Source organism: Eriocheir sinensis, chromosome 27 (genome assembly GCF_024679095.1).
Source record: "Eriocheir sinensis breed Jianghai 21 chromosome 27, ASM2467909v1, whole genome shotgun sequence".
NCBI classification, from domain to species: Eukaryota; Metazoa; Arthropoda; class Malacostraca; order Decapoda; family Varunidae; genus Eriocheir; species Eriocheir sinensis.
The window spans coordinates 526,979-549,405 of NC_066535.1; the positions used below are offsets into that span (position 1 = coordinate 526,979).

Here is a 22,427-nt window from a genome sequence, read left to right on the forward strand (position 1 = left end):
GGGTCCAGAGGGTGTACAGGAGCGATAGGACAGGATGCAGAAATAAGATTGTGATCGGAGGAGCCCAACGGAGAGAACAGTTTGACAGAATAAGCAGAAGGGTTTGAGGTAAGGAAGAGGTCTAGAATGTTGGGCCGATCTCCAAGACGGTCAGGAATACGTGTAGGGTGCTGGACCAACTGCTCTAGGTCGTTGAGGATAGCAAAGTTGTAGGCTTGTTCACCAGGATGGTCAGTGAAAGAGGATGAAAGTCTAAGCTGGTGGTGAACATTGAAATCTCCTAGGATGGAGATTTCAGCGAAGGGAGAGTGGGTCAAGATGTGCTCCACTTTAGAATTCAAATAGTCAAAGAATTTTACATAGTTGGTAGAGTTAGGTGAGAGATAAACAGCACAGATGTATTTAGTAATAGAATGACAGTGGAAAATTCAGAAGAGTCAAGGTCGTGGGCACGAGAGCAAGTGATGTCGTTGCGCACGTAGGTGCAACATCCAGCTTTGGATTGAAATTTAGGATAGAGATAGTAGGAGGGAACAGAGTAGAGATTGCTGTCAGTAGCCTCAGAAACCTGTGTTTCGGTAAGGAAGAGAAGGTGAGGTTTAGAGGAGGAGAGATGATGTTCCACAGAATGAAAATTAGAGCGAAGACCGCGAATGTTGCAGAAATTGAGAAGAAAGAGGTTCGAGGAGTTATCAAGACACCTCTCGGGTCGGCAGCCAGAAGGGGAGTCCTCCCTGGGGGAATTTGTGGTCCCCCCCCCAGGGTGTATGTGCGCCATTTTGAAATTTTAATTTTGGGAAAAGGTGTATATGTTGTGAGAATGTAGTGTGGTGTGGATAAAGAGAGGATCTGTCTTTAGAGAGCATGCTGAACTACTCTCCGGTGTTGGTGAGACAATAGGGAAACGGTTAGTGAGGACATGGGAAGGGTCTTTGGAGGGCTTCAGCTCCCTTCTCACCTCCCATATATACCTCACCGGGAGTGGCTTGCGCCCGTTCGGTAGGTGTCTTCCTACCTACTCCAGGTTAAAAGAACAAGCACTAGTGTCACTTGCTGGTGGTGCTAAAAGCTCGCTGCAAGCGCCAGTCGCACTCAGAGCAAAAAACACCCCCTGAACATGCATGTACATTCGTTGGAGAGGCTTACATAACCAAATTTTATAGATCTTGGCCTCCTCTTTCCAATGGTGTTTTTGTTTTGTAGCTGTGATGAATAGTTTTTGAGATACAGCAGTAAAGCTTATGCTTATATAAAGGCTGGCCTCTAACAATACATACAACAACATATGTAACTATCTAATAGGCTATTAATAAATGTTTCAAATGTTTCAATGTTTCCCCTTCCCCCACCGGGGTGCCCGAGCGCGCCTGAGGGGATAGTTTCGTTGCTAGTGCTTAGCAAGGAAAGGGTTAATAAAACTTGGCATCATCATAGTCACTTGGCCGTGTGGCACTAAATTATTTACAACTCACTGAACATTCAACACAATTTGTCTTTAAGTATAAACACTAATTAATAGCCATGTTCGGTTATGTTACGAATTATCTCAATTTCGGTTTGAAGAACTACACAACACTGATTATTCGCTATGTGGTTGATTTCAGGCTGCTTGTATCTCACACAATTCATGCCTTTCTTCTCAGCCATGGCGCACTCCTTTGATTTATGATCGCTAACGCATTTGAAACATTTTCGGGCTTCTCCATTGGTCTTGGCAGAACAGATGGCCTCAAGATGGCCATATCTCTGACAATGATAACATATAATTGCATGGTACAGTACTGTCTCCAGGATTGCGAGTTTCAAGTTTGCGATTCACCGAGTTTGCGATAGGAACCCCCAAAATTTGATTTTTATTGAAAATTGGAATTGCGATATGACCCGAAAGGAAAAGGAAAAGGCTGCTAAAACCGGGTTTTTTAACACCTTGTTGTGGTCCTTGATTCCCATTCTCGCTCTTACCCACCACTGGGCCTTTCCATTGGCTGCGGGAAGCATGGTGAGTGGGATCTGGGCAGCCAGGCGCATTGGCGCCACCCAAACGGCTCCTTCATTGGGGCCCGCGTGTGTGTGGCTGTGCCCATTGTGGGCCCAGGCTCCTCAATCTGCCAATTCCCTACCTCCCACATGTCGCACGGGACCTCTTTCTTTTCTTCCATCTCTTCTTTTTCAAAAAGAAGAGATGGAAGAAAAGAAAGGGGTCCCGCACTACATGTGGAAAACAAGAACTGACAAATTGAGAAGCCGAAACCCACAACAAACACAGCCACACACACACACACACACACGGGCCCCGACAAAAACACTGTTCAGGCGGCACTGATGTAAAGGCCACGCCGCTGACACTCATCATCACCATCACCATCATCAGCCGCCCGCCAGCTGCTCAGGCCCAGCGCTCGGCTGAGGCTGTCCGCACACATGCACTTGGCCACCCGGACGGGTGGCCAAGCGCAAGATGTCGACGGTTTTCAATTTTCCCCATATGAATAATGGTTTAAAGATTGCAATTTCAACGTTTGTGACCCGCAACATCGACCTAGTTATCGCAAGCTTGGAGACAGTACTGTATCTGTCTCTCACCGTGTATATTTCCCATTCTAATTTCGTCTTGTCTTGATTCTTTTAAATCAGCTCTCTTACAGTTGGGTCGCACCTCAAAATATAGTGCATCGTGCCGCCAGCTGCAGGCTTACTAAAAATCAGCTCAATCTTATTTTCAACACACTGAATTGTGCATAAAAACTCATTGCAGTCTAAGTTGGTCTCAATATTTTTTCCTTGGTCTCCTCTTCATGCACATTGCATATCATGATCTTTGGTTTCATCTTTCCAACACTCTTGGTACTAATTTGCTCAACAAACTCCAATTTTTGGGCAGCCTCAACCATTGTGTTCTCACTATCAAAGTTCATGACAATATTAGCTCCATTTGTGAATCTTGAATCAGTTATTTGAATGCCATTCAATGCCTGGGAGACTTCATCCTTCATATCTGTTGCCTTCTTTTCCTGGGTAAAAGCTTTCACAACCAGGAGATTCTTCTTGACTTTTCCTGTCTCTCTTCGCCGCCTCAGCCCAGCTAAGTGCATGGTCAGCTCTAAGGGCGTCAGCAACTGAGCCCAGTCCGTCCTGCACCTTCTCAGCCCTTGATTCAACTTCATCTTTTACCACAAATATTTCTTTAGATAATTCTTGCTTGAATTCATCCAATTTCTCCACAATTTTAGTAGCCAAAGATGCTTTATGAAGGCATGGGGTGCAAATCCAATTAATTTTAGGTATATTATTCTGCTTAATTCCACACAAATGAGCACACTTCACATGACACCATTTAGGGCACAAACAACATCCAATCCATTTCTCACCTGTGAAATCCTCACAAATGTAATACAAATCCCTCATGCCCTTGGCCCTGACAGCCACGTCGACAAAGCACTTTCCATGTGGAGTAAGACATAACACATCCGATCACGGCCACGACTACTCACTCAAAGCTGAAGCACACACTGGGCTTTGTCTTTTCCGGTTGCATTACAAGAGGATTTTCCTTAATTAAATAATCTCATAACCCCAATCTTTTAGATAGTGATCCATCAATGTTTATATAGGTCAATCTCAGTTTGTATGTTCCCTGCTTCACTTCCTTTTTATGTTTTCTAATTGTTCCTCTCTCTGATCCACCACTTCATTATACGTTGTTTCAAACTCTCCAAAAAATCTGTTCTCTTCCAATCTTTCCTCATTTTTCTGCTTTGCTTCAGTTCTTAATCCCTTTAGCCTCTGTCTTTCTTCAATGCTCAGATTTTTTCTAATACTGTATATGTTGTTTTATATTGTTTTATGCCTTTGAGTTTCCAACTTTTACTTAAAACCTCTTCTGGTGCTGTCTGTGATTTCAACACCAGTTTCAGTGGTGTATTGTTTTCCTCTTCATAACTTCTAGCCTCATTACATCATCAATCTCCTCTGACAGTCTTCCTGACTCTTCCAATTTTGCCAATATGTTGCTCACAAGTCTCATTTTGTGGGTCTCCCCTTGGCACCTTATTGGAAATTTTCTTCCTTAACCCGAGAACGTCGGCAGACCCTTTTCAGGGTTTTCACGAGTCGTGGCTGTGGTACGGTGGGCCTTAAAATGGGCTCACCATAAAACCCCTAATTTGAGCTAATTGTAGGTGGTGGTGGCATAAAGCAATCCACCATACATGCCCTGGGTCATAGTGGTGGGTGAGTGATCTTGAGATGGGCTTTTTTGTCATAGGTGGTGCTGTAAGGTCATGGCAAACTGAATTAGCTATCCACACAGTAATCACTTGTCAAATTCTCTAAAGTAGACAACAAGCGACTCGAGGCTAGATGCCACGCGTCACGAGACTGTTTATTTTGTAACAAACACATCCTAAAAAGAATGGAGTTTGAGTAAAAGTAAATATTTTTAACAACTTTATGGTTATGAGAGGAATACTCTGATGTATGTTCCATGCTCTTTTCTTAGTCTCAAAATGCAGTGTAATTTTGCCGTTTCTCGTCCATTTCTTGGCTTTCCCTTAGCCGAAGCCCACGGGTTAAGGTGTAACAGCCACCGCTCAAGCAGTCGCGTGCTCTCTTCCAGTGAAAACAGAAAATGGGGCGTTGCAGTATAGACTCATTGTTCATTCTTATTTTGTGTCAATGTTTTCGTTCGTGCTCCCGTCTCGCTGTTTCTTGTGCGTCTAATTGTTTATCTCTTGTTACTTGTTTATCTTCTACTGTCTGTCCACGTTCTCTTGTCGTCCACCGTTACACATTGTTCCACACATACACCAACACTTAAATGTTAACCTACACAAACAACATTCACACAAACGCATACACAAACAAACACCTATCATATGTGTTGTCCTTGTGATGATGAGGTGTGTAAGTTCTGTCCAATAAAGTAACCCTGGCGGATATGACTTTCTCTATCCGTGAACCGATTAGCACTTAGAACACTCGCTACCACCATCAATTGGTGACCCCGGAGTGTTGCTATGGTTCAAGGTGGCTTATAGCCGGTGCCGTTTTAAGGGCACTCTCTCCTAGAGTGGAGGACCTGGGCAGGGTAACTTGTCCATTCGTCCGCCCTCTCCTGGGGCAAAAATCCTCACCTCCATTCGGGGTTCGTGGGGCTGAGCACTCAGGTCGGGAGAAACATTACGCCATAGGCGTAGTTGCCACCTTCAGGGTTTTCCCCCGCCCTCCCCTAGGCGCCTTCTGCGCCTTCCCCAGGCACCCTCTGTGCGCCTCTTCCAGGCACCCTCTGTGCGCCTCTTCCAGGCACCCTCTGTGCGCCTCTTCCAGGCACCCTCTGTGCGCCTCTTCCAGGCACCCTCTGTGCGCCTCTTCCAGGCTCCCTCTGTGCGCCTCTTCCAGGCTCCCTCTGTGCGCCTCTTCCAGGCTCCCTCTGTGCGCCTCTTCTAGGCTCCCTGTGTGCGCCTCCTCCAGGCATCTTCAGCGCCCTTCTGGCATCTTTTGTGCCCCACAGTGCTCCTCCCGGCGCCACCCACCCACCACCCCTCTTCCTTCCTGCCTTTCCGCTGGTCCGGCGACTGAGACACGCACACCGTGTGACACTACACTGACTCAGTGAACACTCAAACAGTGCCACACACGCAGTGTACACGCCACACACAGACTCAAGTGTACACGCCACACACAGACTCAAGTGTACACGCCACACACAGACTCAGTGTATACGCCGCCACACACCACACAGATTTGAGAGACACGCTAACACAGTGTGACACCCCACTGGGATTACTAGCTGCCCCCTGGATTAACCACCGCCTCCTGGATCTACCACCGCTCTCTTGGATTATCCTACACTCGTGGATCTTTGTGTACAGTGCAGTGTGTCCAGCAACAGTTCAATGCAGCACGTCCCCAGCAACAGTTGATGTCAGTGTTACCTACTAAGCGTACAGTGTTGGGATACAGTGCCTTTTTGAACACTGGTTCACTCTCCGAGCCAAAGAGGCCCCTGGCACGTGCCAGCATATAGTACACGCAGTTTGTTCTACTCTCACGGACTGCCGCGGCTCCTGGCACATGCTAGCGCCCCTCACTTTTCAACCCGCTGTGGCCCCCGGCTCGCTGGCATCTAGCGCCTTCCCACGCAGTCGTTCGACGCACTCACGACTGCCGCGGCTCCTGGCATATGCTTGCGCCCCTCAATTCTCAACCGGCTGTGGTCCCTGGCACGCTGGCATCTAGCGCCTTATCACGACGCCCTCACGGACTGCCGAGGCCCCTGACACGCTGGCAGCTGGCGCCTTTAATACACGCAGTCGTTCTACTCTCACCGACTGCCGAGGCCCCTGACACGCTGTCAGCTAGCGCCTTCACACGCAGTTCCCTCGACGCACTCTTTGACTGCCGTGGCCCCCGGCGCGTTTACGCCAGTGCCTATTGCCCATCTCCACGCCGCTCGACTTCACCATACCTGACGACGACATGCAACTCTTCCTCTACTACGGCGGTGTCCTTCAGAGCACCACTCTTCTGCTCAGGACCCGTCTACGTGGTTCGCGATTCGGGAGTGCGGATTCAAGCCTTCCAGGATCTATTAAACAGCCAACCACTCAACTCACCGCAGCCCACCTTACGCAGCCCACCTTACGCAGCCCACCTTAAGCAGCCCACCTCACGCTGCTCAACTCCTCGCTGCTCAACCCCTCGCTGCTCAACCCCTCGCTTCTCAACTCATCGCTGCTCAACACTTCAGCTCGACTTACTGTAGCTGTTGTCACCGCATTACTCACTCCAGCTCGACTCACCGTAGCTGTTGTCACCGCATTACTCACTCCAGCTCGACTCACCGTAGCTGTTGTCACCGCATTACTCACTCCAGCTCGACTCACCGTAGCTGTTGTCACTGCATTACTCACTCCAGCTCGACTCACCGTAGCTGTTGTCACTGCACTACTCACTCCAGCTCGACTCACCGTAGCTGTTGTCACTGCACTACTCACTCCAGCTCGACTCACCGTAGCTGTTGTCACTGCATTACTCACTCCAGCTCGACTCACCGTAGCTGTTGTCACTGCACTACTCACTCCAGCTCAACTCACCGTAGCTGTTGTCACTGCATTACTCACTCCAGCTCGACTCACCGTAGCTGCTGTCACCGCATTACTCACTCCAGCTCGACTCACCGTAGCTGTTGTCACCGCATTACTCACTCCAGCTCGACTTACTGTAGCTGTTGTCACCGCACTACTCACTCCAGCTCGACTCACCGTAGCTGTTGTCACTGCATTACTCACTCCAGCTCGACTTACTCACCTCAGCTCGACTCACCGTAGCTGTTGTCACCGCACTACTCACTCCAGCTCGACTCACCGTAGCTGTTGTCACTGCATTACTCACTCCAGCTCGACTTACTGTAGCTGTTGTCACTGCACTACTCACCTCAGCTCGACTCACCGTAGCTGAACACTACTCAACGCAACTCTACTCAGCGCAACTCACCGCGCAACACTACACACCGCAACGCATCAAAGTCTGCCACAGCGCCCCCGCACCTGGGAAGATTTCGTTCCTCCTTCCTCGTCACTGGGGGGGAGTACTTGTAACAGCCACCGCTCAAGCAGTCGCGTGCTCTCTTCCAGTGAAAACAGAAAATGGGGCGTTGCAGTATAGACTCATTGTTCATTCTTATTTTGTGTCAATGTTTTCGTTCGTGCTCCCGTCTCGCTGTTTCTTGTGCGTCTAATTGTTTATCTCTTGTTACTTGTTTATCTTCTACTGTCCGTCCACGTTCTCTTGTCGTCCACCGTTACACATTGTTCCACACATACACCAACACTTAAATGTTAACCTACACAAACAACATTCACACAAACGCATACACAAACAAACACCTATCATATGTGTTGTCCTTGTGATGATGAGGTGTGTAAGTTCTGTCCAATAAAGTAACCCTGGCGGATATGACTTTCTCTATCCGTGAACCGATTAGCACTTAGAACACTCGCTACCACCATCAAAGGGAAGAGTCCGCCGTGAAAATATGAAAATAATTTTCAAAAAATTCGAAATTGAGTTATATGGTCTGTGGCAACTCCCTATCATTTGGCTTTCGAATAGTAGAATATTTTTCAGTCAGACATAAATTTAAATGCCATTAGCGAGGAGATTTAAATAGCTACTGCTTGGGCCTGGCACGCTGACTGCAGCGCATTAGCTGGCATGCCAAAGATTGGAATAAATTTTGAAAAATCAAACATGCAGCAATCTTCAGGGTGAAGTTTTTAACCCATGTAACAGTTTTGGAACACAATTATGAATATGAAAAGTGCAACCTGCTCACAAAAATGTTTGGAACAAATGAATACATAGAAAAGGATTAGAAATGAGAGAAAAGAGAAAAATTACACTGAAGAAGACAATGAAGGAAAAGAGGAAGACAGACAAAGGAATTCCAACAGATAGCTATGCACCTGGAGAGTACTGATCAAATCTTGCAACAATGAGGGGCATGGCACACCCTGACACCCTTGCCTTTGAGCGATTAATACCTTTATAAGGGGGGAAGAGGTGCCTGATCCCTTTATGCAGTCACTGATATGTGATTACTGATCCCATAAAATTGATATGAAAGTAGCATTGACAGTATAGTACCTTCACTGGGCCGAAGAACTTAAGCAAAACTTTAATCACGTTTTTCTCAAAACTAGTATAAAATGAACATAAAATTATTTTATGCTTCTACATTCTGCATGATTTTCATGAAACTTTAGGACATACAAGATCATATATCGTCGTAAAATTTATCAAGACGTTTTTTTGAAAAATGGGATAGTTTCGATATAGGAAAATTTTCCAAAAAAAAATAGAATTTTTTTACAGATTGACAAAAACAGTTTAAAAAGAAACATCTTGACAAATTGTTTGAATAACAATGAATTACCAGGTGTGCATGTCACAAAAAAGTCGGAAAAAAAATGGCTGAGAAAAATTAATTCAAAATTTTCATAAAAACAAAAAAATAATTTTCTTAATTTTTCATTTCATCTGATCAGCTTGAAATTTTCATATGATAAGAAAGGTACTAATATATACCATACAACATACAAATTATTCATGACCATAGATGCAATTTTAATCCACGGCAGACTTTCTCCTTAAGGCCCAATATAACCACACTCTTCTTTTGAGCCATTTCTCTAACCAAATTCTCTTTGTTTCTCAAGACCGGAACAAATTCTTTTTGCGTTTTTTTCCCTACAATCACGCTTCTGTGTGTGGGTGTGAATACAAGTGTGTGTGTGTGTGTGTGTGTGTGTGTGTAGGAGAGAGAAAATAATAATAATTATACATACTTTTCATCTTTTCTTAAGTCTTTGTTTCATTGAAATAGATGCATAAATGGCTAAGGAGATACTAGATTTCAAATGCAGAACAATAACATTTTGAGAAATGTCCTGTAATGTTTTGAATACTTTTCAAAAGTCCTTTCAAAGTCTATAAGGTCAGTTTCTATATTATTTTAGATGCATTCTTCTATCCCCTTTTCATATCAAAATAAATCATTAAAGATTTTCTCTCTTACATAGATGCAGGTTGAAGGACTTGCTGAAGGTCAGAAAGTTATTGTTTTTTCAGCCTCCTGGTCCACCCCCTTTCAGTTATTATCTGTTTTGAGAGCATGTCAAGTTGCTACTGTAGTGACATATTTTTAGAGTCAAACTCAAACACACACACACACACACACACACACACACACCTCCCTCTACACCCTCATCATGAAGAAGAAAAAGAAGAAGAAAAAGAAAAAGAAGAAGAGGAAGAAGAAAAAGGAGAAATAATACTAGATAACAGAAGACAAGGAAGGAAGGAAGGAAGAAAGAAAGAAGTGAAAGAAGACAAAATGAGAGAACTAGACCAAAAAAAGGTAATGAAAGAAAGAAAAGGAAAGATAAAAGTGAAGGAGGAAAAGGAGAAAAAAGGAAGGAAGGAAAAAAGAGAAAAAACAAAGTGGCCAAAGAAGAGAAACAAGATCAGGAAGAGAGAAGAAAAGGAAAGAATGCAAGGAAGGAAAGAAGGAAGAAAGAAAGGAATAGAAAACAAAAAGAAAAAAAAAGGACAGAAGGAAGGAAAAAATCAAGGAAAAATCAACCTTCAAAGCGGTATTCTAAAGAGAGAAGGAAGGAAGAAGAAAGAATGGAAAAGAAAAAAGGACAGAAGGAAGGAAAAAATCAAGGAAAAATTAACCCTCAAAGCAGTATTCTAAAGAGAGAAGGAAGGAAGGAAGGAAGAAGAAAGAATGGAAAAGAAAAAAAGGACAGAAGGAAGGAAGAAATCAAGAAAAAATCAACGTTGAAAGTGGTATTCTAGCATCTAAATTTATAAAATGTAGTATTAGAGTAGTAGGCTGCAGGAGATGAAGCCTGACAGGCCATTATTTACTATCATGATATGACCTAGGCTATGACAACAGGATAAACAATATGTCTATTTAAGGCTAAAGGCTGAGATTTTTTTTCTTTTTTAGGCGAGTTGAGGAAAAAAAATAATCGATTGTTTCATTGGGGCTGGAGTGTGAACAGTTATTTTTTCTTCAGGCTTAAGCTGTGGCTACCATTAATATTAATATTATTTACAAAATGAATTGCTTAATCTTCCTGTTGAAAAAAAAGGGGTATTATATAAAAAGAGTTGGCGCTCAAATTAACCCGTAAACTGCTATTGGGCTGTGGTTAGCTATCCTTGCGTTGCGGCAGTACTAAAAAAAAGGTCGCGATTACAGTATCGGTAAAGATGGCATTCCAGTGTCTTTAGAGGATGACACTGCATCTACCTGCCAAAAAAAGTTGTAGTAGGTCTCTTTGTTTTCGTATAATTGCTTTCCAAAGTTGTATTTTGGCGCGAATGAAAGCTCGTTTGTCAGCGCGGGAGGGAGGGGGAGGTGATGGGGAGGGAATGGGTTGGGGGTGCTCGATGCCATAAAGACGGGAGAGAAAGCAGCGTTGTCAACGCCAGCAACACAAGTGGCATTGCGGTATTTCATGTCATGCAAATGCGTGTGTGTGTGTGTGTGTGTGTACATGCATACACACACAGTATATATATATATATATATATATATATATATATATATATATATATATATATATATATATATATATATATATATATATATATATATATATATATATAGTCGTCCCTCAAATAGTACGGGGGTTAGGGACTCAGGACCCCCGTACTATTCGAAAATCCGTATAAAATTAGTGGCCCCCCCAAGAAACACTCCTGGGCTGCGTTTGAGAGAGGGAATCAGGACTCTCGGAACGTCCCGAGTGCTCTCAAACACGTGACGCGGCAGCAAGAGTTGCCAACTCGGCACGTCTGCTCCACTCCCGGCTTTGAGAGGTGTAACGCCTCTGTGGTGTGATGACGTCATCAGCAAATATGGTGGCCCAAACAAACACATAAGTGCTGCCATTGCATCAGGAAGATCAGCGTACCCTATTTTGCTGCGAGTGAGGCGCCGTTACCAAAGCAACGACGAGGCTTAGTAAAAGGACGGCCTTTATTTTTACTCTCGCAGCACTCTTGGAGCATTGGCAGTTACTGCGGCAAGAATTTTTTTTACACTATGATAGATACAGCGAACACTGCTCTCATTCACGTGGTATGCTCTCCCTACTGCAACGTAACTCATCCCAAAATGTAACTTCTCCTAAATCTGAATTCTTCTGCAAGGTTAACACCTTTCTCAAACGCTTTGGGGTGCTTTCAACAGGTGTTTTGGTAGAACAGTGTTGCCACTCACGCCATGGCTACTTAGTGCGACGAGTGGGAAATTTAAAAATCCTAAAAAAATTCTTTCATGACAATCCGTATAAAACCGAAACCGTACTATTTGAGGGACGACTGTATATATATAATGAGCTTGCACAAGGTATTTTGAACTGCCACAGGGCTTCCCTGTTAGACTGTTTTTCTTTAGTAGGTTACTTTATTCTAATTCATTGGAAATAAAATAGCGTCGCTTCTCATACTTAGCCGTCGAAATTTATTCATATCACAGAAAATGATTTCTTATTTCATGGTTACCATACATAATTCATCCATATAAGAACATAACATAAGAACAGAGGCTGGTTTGATTATACGAGGCAGCTTTCCTTGATTTCCTTTCCTTTCTTCTTCCATGCTTAGCCTACGACTTTGATCCATATAAAAGAAAATGCTTTCTTCATAACTAATATAATTTTCATCCATATGAAATAGATTGAGTGATAAAAAAAATAATAATAAAAAAGTTTCTTTCTGCCGGGGAGGGGGGCATTCATCATTCATGTCATTGGAAAGGGATGCAGTGTTTGCCCCGTGCACTGTCTCCCATAACTGGCGGTGAGAGACTGTGGCCCGTAGTACCATCACCAACATTTCCCTAACCTTGCAGGTTTGCCAGATGAAAACCTCCCGTGAAACACTCTCATCTGGCAACACTGCAATCCAGAGCTTTCATTTAAATGTTATTAATTGAAATACAAGCCACGTACATTTTCGCCAGACTTATTTTCAACAAAGCAGCCTGATTGTTCCATAATCTTTAAAATAGCTGGGCTACATGAGATGACAGTCGTTGACTTCAATGCTCTCTGTAGTCATATTTGGCCATCTGCTTGTACACAATATAACAAGAACAGTAGCTGCCTAGGAATAGCTTTTTTGCACCCTGTATGTAAGGGTTTGTGGCTAAATCCTTAATGATAGACTAAAAGCATGTGAAATGTATATTACAGTACGTGGGATGGCAGCTTAAAAAGCCCGCCCATGAACATATGTTGTAAACATCCTGTGCACAAGAAATCTGAGTAACTTCTCTAAATAAATCTTCCTGCTCAGCACAGGAGATGATTATCGATGTAGTACTTACCTCATGTACGAAATATGGATGAGAGAAGTCAAATTAACAAGGTGTTTGTCCACGGTCACCATTGCCAGATTATCATACTCATGAGCTGCGTATATACCGGTTTCTGGCCCATAACTGTTGCCAAGAAGCACCAATAATTAACCAATTAAACGATACCCATATATGAAGGCAATTATTTGGGTGATGACAGCAGTTTTTGGGTCGAAAATCGGCAAATATAAGAGGCAGAGTACGACAACCTGGCAACGTTCAGCTGAGGGTTGTTGGAACACATGGTGCTGCTTCCTCCATGTGAAAACCGTATAGCTTGAGCAATTGAATATTTCCCAGTTCTTCTACTTCCACTTGTGAATAAACAAAACCTAATTCTTATTCTGATAACATAATTCTCGCTCATACGTTGCACTTTAGAGAACATACTTTACACTGTCAATAAACATGACACCCTGCAGGAAAACATCACCCTATTTCTTCACTTCTACACTAAAGTCTTGTAAACGTGTTTGCATCTTTGAATATTTCCTCATATACGGGTCGAGGTGGACTGAAATTCACATATTATACACCAATGAGAATATACTAGCACTTCATTATGCATAAATGACGATATAATCCTTAATTATGTCCCAAGGGAAAGGTCCAAGGGAGGTCTCAAGGTATCTTGGATCTGCTAAGTTTTACTTGGAGGAAGATGTTTTCGACGGGAATATGGCTGTGTGGATAGTGGGGCGGAACGGCTAGTGACTCGCGAGAGGCAGCGTTACCAATGTACAGAATGCCTCCTTTCTGAATTCCTAACAAATTGTTATTTTTTCTCACCTGCTTTTTTTTATGCCTGAGCTTTGATGTCATTGTGTTTATAACTCTATCAACAACGTAACAGAGAAGAGACAGTGAGTAGGATTGTGAATTCAGTGACTCCTATAGGCTCCCCAATTTCTCATACAAATGTCTTTACCACTCTTGACAGACGACAAATTAATGACAAGATCTGCATGACTAAGATGAAAAATGAATCATGTGACGCTATGCTAACAAGGAAAAAAAGATTCGAGGCTGTACAAGGCTCAGCAATTTTATAGAAGCAATGTAAAAATCGTGCTTTCAAGAGGCGTACAGCATGTTCCTGAAGAAGCTGCCTGAGAGGCTTACCGCAGTTTACGGGTTAAGTGTAAGAGTGCTGAGTTGTAGTTTTCAGTTTCCTTGGTAACAGAATAAATTTAATAAAAACTAGATGAATTTGTGAAAACTGATAGTTTGTGATTGCTAATTACTTGATGCACACTTACTCAGATGTTCCTTATTTTACTATAGTAGGCTACATTGTAAAAATGGAAAATTGCTTTTCATCAGTTTTTAGTGCCTTGTTCTCTGCAGTAAATGCACCTGAAAGAATGAATTTTAATTTGAAGTTGTCTGTATAGTACATTAATATGTATGATACATCAGTCTTTAGCGCTTAAATGTGCTTATGCTTTACCATAATTTGATAATAACCTTTTATTATGTCACTTGCCATATTTTCAGTGTTACTGCTAAATACAATAACACATAAATTGGCCCTAATGTATGTCTAAGAGGCCTCAGAATTACCCTAAAAACTTTGCGCTTCTCTCACCTCCAACCACCCAGCATTTTGAGCTGGGCTAAGCACAAAATGTTTCAAGGTCCTAAATACACCCCTGAGATATATTATGTTAGTTGAAGACAAGATTAATTTAAGAGAAATAAGTATACAGTAAAACCCCGATTATGCGAAAGCGGATTATCCGAAATTGATCTGGATAATGCAATTAAATTTTTTTTTTCTATAAAACGTTATAAAACATCAAAAATAAATAAAAGTAACTACATATGTACTATATTAACACATTTAGAATTGATAAGAACAGTTAAAATGAATATGCTTTCTAATACGTATTGCCGAAATAGCTTGTAACGAATAGATCAATGTATTAGATAAAAAACATTAAACAAACTCTCAACAACGTCCGTCCTTCGCCCCAGCAAGGACGAGGTGCGCGAACGAACAAACTACTGCACGACTACTCTCACACGTACTCTCAAGACAACGACACAAACACGACTCCCTCTCCACTCCATGCCACATTCCCTTCCAACATACGATGAAGGCGCGATAATATGAGTCATCATACTGTGTCTCCACCTGCACAATGCATCAAGGTCACACTTGCAAGCTTGCACAACCATTCACAATCGCACTCTGCAACATTCACAATTCAGATCTGCAACGCTCACAAGTATCAACATACACTGGTCCAGACAAGGAGACACACAGACAAACATACAATAAAACATTTACATCACATGTTTTAAGCGTACTACTTTGTTTAGCGTAGCGTGTGTTTGTTTGGTTTCATTGCATACATCGTCAGTCGGTGGCAGTCGCAACGCCACAATGCCGACGATCAAACTGGTGGCGATCAAAATGGCGGCGATCAAAATGGCGGCCATAAATCCGGATTATCCGAAAAATCGGCTTATCCGAAAGAGGCTTCCCCCCTTCCATTTCGGATAATCGGGGTTTTACTGTAATAATCTCAAGTTTATTTATGCATTGAATCCATCATTGATATGTTAGCTGCATAAGCTTACACTTTTTTTATCATCTTCAGTAATGAGTGTTGTTCTTGGCACTAAATCATGGAAAAGCAGCAGTGGACCACACCCGTCTGGAGCAAGAACGCACGTCCTTTCTATGATGGAACGAGAAAGGATATGCATTACACATATCCAGACTGGGGTAATGCAGGACCTGGTGTCTTTCTACCAGCTCAACATATGAACAGTAAGCATTACCGACTCAAAATATGAACAGTAAGCATATAGAAAGTGATTAATATTTTACAATATTTTTATGTGTGTAGTTGTTGAGAGACTCCCATATTAATGCTTGGTCCAGCTATTTTTCTTTTCCTACCATAGAAAATGTACATTTCAGAAACCCATTTTCTTCATGAAAATTCAATTAATCTGTCAGTAGGGCCGTAGGTTGAGGTGGCGCATTGAGTAGTTGTTATATGAATTAGGTTACCATCTCTTTTGTTAACCTGTGTGCGGTAAGCCTCCAAATCAGGATTTTAATGGTAAGCGGTTCTGCATTTGGACACACAAATCCAGTCCTTCATAATATATAGAATATGGGTTGTCCATTTTCTTCTTTTCTTTTTCCAAGGAAAGGACATTTATTCTGCTTTATCTTGGTGTAGGATAGTAAAACATTCATGAAAGTCTCAATTTATTGTTTCTCCTTTTTATTCCTCATGGAGGCATGGCAGTGAGTACAAAATGCTGGAAATCACTTTCATCTTGCAGATGAGGGCCGTGCTATAAATAAATCACATTATTTTTTCAGGCCCCAAATTGTCCCACTGACATCATTGTCACTAATTAACCCTTAAACCCTGGGTATATTTTTCAGCGGCCCTGGCCTCAGCCTGGAATATTTGGGCAAAAGTTGCCTTTCATTCATTCATTTCATCAACGCCTGCTCCTAGGAGCTTCCACCAAGGGATGGCCGCGGCAGAAGAGCTTCCAACTTTCTCTATCCAGACACTCCCTCCTTGCCTGCTCAAAGTTTCTCAAAGATCTTTCCCCCCTCTCCCTAACGTACTCCTGCACCCCATCCCTCCATTTCACTGGAGGTTGTCCTCTAGCATTCCCTCCCTCTATCTCACTCACATACACCCTTCTGGTCATCTTACTCTCCTCCATTCGCTCCATGTGGCCAAACCACTTTAAAGTCTGTCGCTTCACTTCTTCCACCACTCCACACTTCTTCCCTTCACCCCCGTGACACATTCCAAAACGCTCGTACACACTTACATTACTCATTCCGTCCATTCTACTCACACCACAAGCACTCCTCAAATAACTAATTTCCACTGCCTGCACTCTAGACCTCTGACTTTCATTCCAGGCCCACGTTTCACTTGCATATGTGAGGGTTGGTACTATTATTGTATTTCTCAAATCCCTCTTTACCTCCATGCTCACACTTCTGCCATTCATGATTCGTCCCAAAGACCCTACCACCCTTATTCCTTGCAATGCGAAATACTCTCCTCCCTCACAACCGTATTCAATATGTCCTTGCGACAAGGCATTGTCCCTTCAGATTGGAAAAAGGCTAACGTGACACCGATTTTTAAGAAAGGAGACAAAAAAGTACCAGGTAATTACAGGCCCATTAGTCTAACTTCGGTTGTAGGTAAGCTACTTGAGGGCATAATTAGAGACAAAATTGTGAGTTACCTTGAAAGCCACTCATTAATTGGGGACTCACAACATGGCTTCCGAAACAAAAGATCCTGCCTATCAAATCTATTAACCTTTTATAACGACCTCTTCACTGTTTATGACGTAACCAAATCACTGGACGTAGTCTATCTTGATTTCCAGAAAGCGTTTGATAAAGTCCCGCATCATAAATTACTTTACAAATTAAAACAAATAGGTATTGACGGTCAGGTAAACCAATGGATCGCGAATTGGTTGAGCAACAGACAACAAAGAGTAGTGATTGACGGATTTAACTCAGAGTGGGCGCCTGTCACTAGTGGCGTCCCTCAGGGCTCGGTTCTTGGCCCAGTGCTCTTCATTATTTACATCAACGACGTGGATGTTGGACTCAATAACCGCATTAGTAAATTTGCAGACGACACAAAGATTGGTAACTCGGTTCTCACTGACGAAGACAGGCAAAGCCTCCAAGAGGATTTGCACAAAATTTCAGCTTGGATAGATGGGAGATGCCCTTTAACGTAGAAAAGTGCCAGGTCCTTCTAGTTGGATAGAGTAATAAAAAGTTTTATTAAGAAATTCGAGGCGTTAAACTCAAAAGCGTTCAATGCGTCAAGGACTTGGGGGTCAAAATAGCGTCAAACCTCAAATTCTCACAGCAATGCATCGATGCAGCAAATAAAGCGAACAGAATGTTGGGCTTCATTAAAAGAAACTTTTTATTTAAGAATAAAGATGTAATAATAAAGCTCTACAACAGTTTAGTCAGACCCCACTTGGAATATGCGGTACAGTTTTGGTCTCCTCACCATGCAAAGGATATTGCTAAATTAGAAGGTGTTCAGCGTCGGGCAACGAAAATAATTATCCCTTCCTTGCGCAACAAATCCTACGAAGAAAGGCTTTCTACCCTTAACATGTTCTCTCTTGAGAAACGTCGCCTCCGAGGAAAACTGATCGAATGTTTTAAAATACTTAATGGTTTCACGAATGTAGACAGATCAACATTGTTTATGATCGATGACACTTTGCGCACGAGGAACAATGGCGTAAAACTCAGATGTAGACAAGTAAATTCAGACTGCACCAAATTTTTCTTCACCAACGTTGTAGTGCGAGAATGGAATAAGCTCCCATCATCAGTGGTCCAGTGTAACACGATTAACTCCTTCAAAAATAAGCTCGACCGTCACTTCCTTCAACTTAATATCAACTAGAGTAGAAATGCAACGTTTTGGAGTCTTCTGATTAATGTAAAATCACTTAGGTTTAAGGACAGACCACCAAGTCTGGACCATGGGGTCTGTGTGGTCTGATTTTCTATGTAAATCTATGTAAATCTTATCTCTCTCTCCGTACCACCATGCTTACACATAACTGATCCAAGGTACTTAAACTCATTGACCTCCTCCATTTCTTCATCATTCAAAATTATTTTGCATTCTTTTTCACATTCAATTCCCACTCTATATGGGCATACAAAATCTTCAACCTCACTTCTACTTCGCTCACAAACCATCACTTTACTTCTGTTGACATTTACTTTCAGCTTTCTCCTTTTACAGACACTATCAAAAACATTGACCAAATTTTGTAGGTAACTTTCATTTTCTGCAATGAGCACTGTGTCATCGGCAAACAGTATCGAATTCAGTACCCACTTCCTTCCCTCATCAAACATTCTTACCATAGCTGGGCGTTATCGTGATAAGTTATCGCGATACTTTATCGCTGATAACAAAATCGGGTTATTGGCCATCCGCTATTAATTTAAATATATATCGGTATCCTCGTTACTTTTGTAACCAAACTAGTGATAATCGCTACTTTTTTCCACCTCTCAGAAAAAAAAACATTGTCTCCTCCCTACTGTGCATGCGTGGCCCGGGCGCCCGGTGTTGTATGAAAAAACTTCGGGGTATGAAATATCTTCGGTGAAGAGATTTCATACTTAGATCATCAACATTAAAACACTAGGTTATTTTTTATGTTAGACTCAAAAATCAATATATTAAAGAAAAAATCATTTAACTTTGCCCAAAAAATGATTATTCACTGCCTCAAATTTGATATTCCATATTCGTTTGTGAGCATGCCATGGTATTAAAGGCACCCGGTATTGTGTTATTTGGTGTCTCATCATCAAAAGCTGGCGCTTTTGTTTACAAACACTGGTCTCTCATGAACTGCGCATGTTCAGAACAGTAAGTGTAGCCCTGTACAGTCTCATAAAGCTTTTTAACACATTTAGAGTTGCTGGAAGGGTGAATCAGACATACAGTACCACCATCAATGCTGTTTCTAAAACGACACTCTGTACATATAAATACAACTCGTACAGAGTGTCGTTCTAGAAACAGCGGGGATGGTGGTAGTGGTACTGTATGTCTGATTCAGCCTTCCAGCAACTCTTAATTATGGTTAAAAAGCATTGTGAGACTGTAGAGGTCTACGCTTGCTGGTCTGAGCATGCGGAGTTCACGAGAGACCAGTGTTTGTAAACAAAAGCGCCTGCTTTGACGGTGGGGACACCAAATAACACAACACCGGTTCAGGTGTTTCTGGTATCACCGTCCATAGGTAGTACATGTCAACGTGTGGTTTTCAGGTTTTGTAACTTTTCTAAAATACAGATCATGAAAATTTGAATTCATCTGTTTTTTTATTTGAAATATCAATATAGTATCGTTTTCGCCTATCGGACTTATCGCCAGCTAGTATCGGAATTGTGGATTTATATCAGGTATCGGTTATCGCCTATATTTGTGTCTCCAGTTAATGAATATCAGTTATCACCGATACAGTTTTCCATTATCAGTTATCGGTTATCGGGAATAAGGTTTTCTGTTATCATGCCCAGCTATGATTCTTACTCCAACTTCCCCAACTTTGCCCTTCATTTCTCTAATAACACCATCCATATAAATATTGAATAACCATGGTCTTTTATCTCAAAATGTTCACTTGTTTCTCCGGTAATTTTGACACATGCAGATGCATCCTCATAGAAAGACTTTATTGCACTAAGCAGTTTTCCTCCCACACCATAAATCTTTAAAACATCCCACAATGCAATCCAATCGCCTCTGTCATAAGCTTTTTCCAAGGCAGCGTATAGTTTCTTTCCTTTTGCCATTATTTTTTCTACTACCATCCTGAAGGAATATATATGATCCACACATCCCCTTGCCTTCCTGAAGCCTCCTTGTTCTTCACTGATTTTCTCTTCTGTAAGTCTTTGCACCCTCTCTATTATGACGTTTCCATATACAGGTAACTCTCGATTTACGCGAGTTTGGTTTACGCGTTTTTGAAAAAACGCGGGGTCCAAAATCCAAATAAATGTTTAATTTACACGTTTTTTCACTTATACGCGATATTTTATGGAGTGGCTGCCAGATGTCTTACGCAACTGGACTCACACGGCGCCGCAGCCACACAGCTGAGCTCAGTTCGGTAATTGTGGAGATTCACTGCGTGCCTCCAAAATATGATATTACGCCTCCATATTATACTTAAGGGACGAAATACATGTCCCTTAACCATAATACGAAGGCAGAAAAACTAAAAAGTAAAGAAAAAGTGGTAAAGGTAGTGAAAAGGCATATTATACATACGTGCGCTGTTTGTTGTCGGCGGCGGAGGCAGGTGAGCAGTGTTGCCAACGATCCGGTTAGCGATGGTTCGTTTTGTTAGCGATTAGCCCACGCATATGAGACCAGGTCCACCACGCGTGGTTATTTTATTTTTTTTAGAACACGCACCTTTACCTAATACAATACCTGGCCCAAACCTTCACAAAACCCTTTGGGTAAAGGTGCGTGTTCTAAAAAAAAATATATAACCACGCGTGGTGGACCTGGTCTCACATGTGTGGGCTAATCGCTAAATAAACGTACCATTGCTAACCTAGTGTACCATCGCTAACCGGATCGTTGGCATCAGTGCCACCGCCGCCGACGCCGACAACAAATAGCACACGTATGTATAATATGCCTTTTCATTTTCTTTCTCTCCTTACTTTTAAGTTTTTCTGCCTTCATATTATGGTTAAGGGACATGCATTTCGTCCCCTAAGTATAATATGGAGGTGTAATATCATATTTTGGAGGTGGGTAGTGAATCTCCACAATTACCCTCAGTTCGTCCCGTGCGCCACTTGAACAACAATACAGTACCCACACTGCCACGCTACTCAACAATAGGGGTGGGCAGGTACCGGTACCAGTACCGTTACTAACGGTAACAGCTATACGGTATGGTACCGGTACCAGACTGCTCGGTACCGGTACCAATACTAGCCAGTTGCTCATGGTGTCCCTCATTTCTTCCTCACACGAGTGAGGCTGAGACTAAGTGCCTGAGTGGATATCTCGGTGATATGGATATATTCTCTCTCTCTCTCTCTCTCTCTCTCTCTCTCTCTCTCTCTCTCTCTCTCTCTCTCTCTCTCTCTCTCTCTCTCTCTCTCCACTGAATGAAGTGAATATTTATTTTTCGATAGAAACCTACCTCTTGTTTGATTTACATTGTTTTTGATTTATGCGACCTCTTCAAGGACACAATACTCGCGTAAATCGAGAGTTAGCTGTACCTTTCCGGGTATACAGTACCCTCTCGAGTCTCGCGCTTGCTTCATTCTGAAGGTATAGAAGCGCTTATTGGTTTCAGCCTGTGGGAAAAAAAAAACAAACTTGACTCCCTGTTATCACAATTTTTTTCGACTTTACTCTCTTGTTATCTCAAAATACGTACCTTGGTAATAGGCAGAAAATGGGAAGTGAGAACAGGTCGTTTTTAAGCCCGTTGAAGGCGGCTGCCTTACAATTGCCTGGCAGTTCTGAATACACGTTTGTGATCCACGTGGTGTTGTCACGGTCACCTGTGGTACAGTTGGACAAACCTATAGCTTCTGGTAGTTTTCTGTGTGATATGGTATAATCTGCTAACTTTTTGTTATATATCATCAAATCACTAACATCATGATTAACTTTTCAATGCCTATTGAACGTAAACTGCCGCCGCAATCGCTAAATAGCTCGCAGAGAGATTCAACTTGCTTACTGCTTCGATATTTCCCTCACCGCTCACAAAGACCACAAGCGGACAAAAAAGAACAAATCCAGGCAAATTAACACTTTTAATGCTGTGTATTCCCACAGCGCGCATGCGTGGTGGACAGCAGAATGACTAATTTCAGCGAGAAGATATTTCTTGCAACACCGGCCAGTGTATAGTGGACCTTCTTCTT

General features: G+C 42.4%; 1 protein-coding gene across 1 annotated transcript in view; it reads left to right on the forward strand.

The window, feature by feature from the left end:
* LOC127004267 (uncharacterized) overlaps positions 1-22,427 on the forward strand; it is a 76,072-nt gene that overhangs the window by 13,497 nt on the left and 40,148 nt on the right. The window contains exon 2 of the mRNA XM_050871832.1: positions 15,550-15,722. The gene's annotated coding sequence lies outside the window, so the exon portion shown is untranslated. The remainder of the gene's footprint in view (positions 1-15,549; positions 15,723-22,427) is intronic.